Source organism: Neopsephotus bourkii, unplaced genomic scaffold (genome assembly GCF_033783945.1).
Source record: "Neopsephotus bourkii isolate Nb327-2 ecotype Australia unplaced genomic scaffold, CSIRO-AGI_Nbou_v1 NB_196, whole genome shotgun sequence".
Lineage (NCBI taxonomy): Eukaryota > Metazoa > Chordata > Aves > Psittaciformes > Psittacidae > Neopsephotus > Neopsephotus bourkii.
In genome coordinates, this window is record NW_026900709.1 from 12,663,692 (window position 1) to 12,664,486 (window position 795).

The following is a 795-nucleotide window of genomic DNA, read 5'->3' on the forward strand; positions in this document are numbered from 1 at the left end:
GAGAAACATTAAAAATAACCCAAAACCAAACAAACCCTAACCCCAAAACCAAACTTAAAACACAAACACCGTAGAAGCAATAAGAATACTTCTGGACCTAAAGCTGATTATGGAATATAAACCTATTTCCTACTTTTAAACATATAAAACAGCTCTTCTGGCAAAAACAATAAACTTGTAGCAGATTAAGAATATCAGAACCAAACTTAAAGTCCTAAGTTAAAGGCATCAATACTGGTTTAGTGCCTAATTAGTACAAGTCAGAATATTTACTTAACCACCTCCTCCCCCCCCGAACCAACCAAAAAAGCCCCAAACCAAACTGAACCAACCAACCTAAAAAAACCCAACCAAACAATATACTAATGTCCCCCACGAACCATAACACCAAAACTGATCTTGATGGGAAACTTTATGAGAAAGATGTACTCAAAAAAAATTAACCTAAAAAATTTTAACAGAAATTGCAACCATTTTGTTTCAAGCCATTGAGAAGTTTTGTTTCAATAAAACTGTTAAAAGTCAATGCAGATGTCTTTATTATACTTAATGTGGAAAATTAGTGGCAAGTCTGTAGTTCACAGAATGCTAATCATGTGACAGAAAATCTAGTTCCTTACTGTATGGAAAAGACTGACAACAGCAGCCTTTTTCCTTTGTCTGATTGCCAGGGTAGGAAGTGGAGGTTGGGGGTAGAAAACAGCTCTGCAGCATGTAGTAAAATGAAAGCAGCAGCTCCCAGAAACTTCCTACTCTCAAACTACTGAAGGGTCACAGATGAGGGGTCAGGGCAGC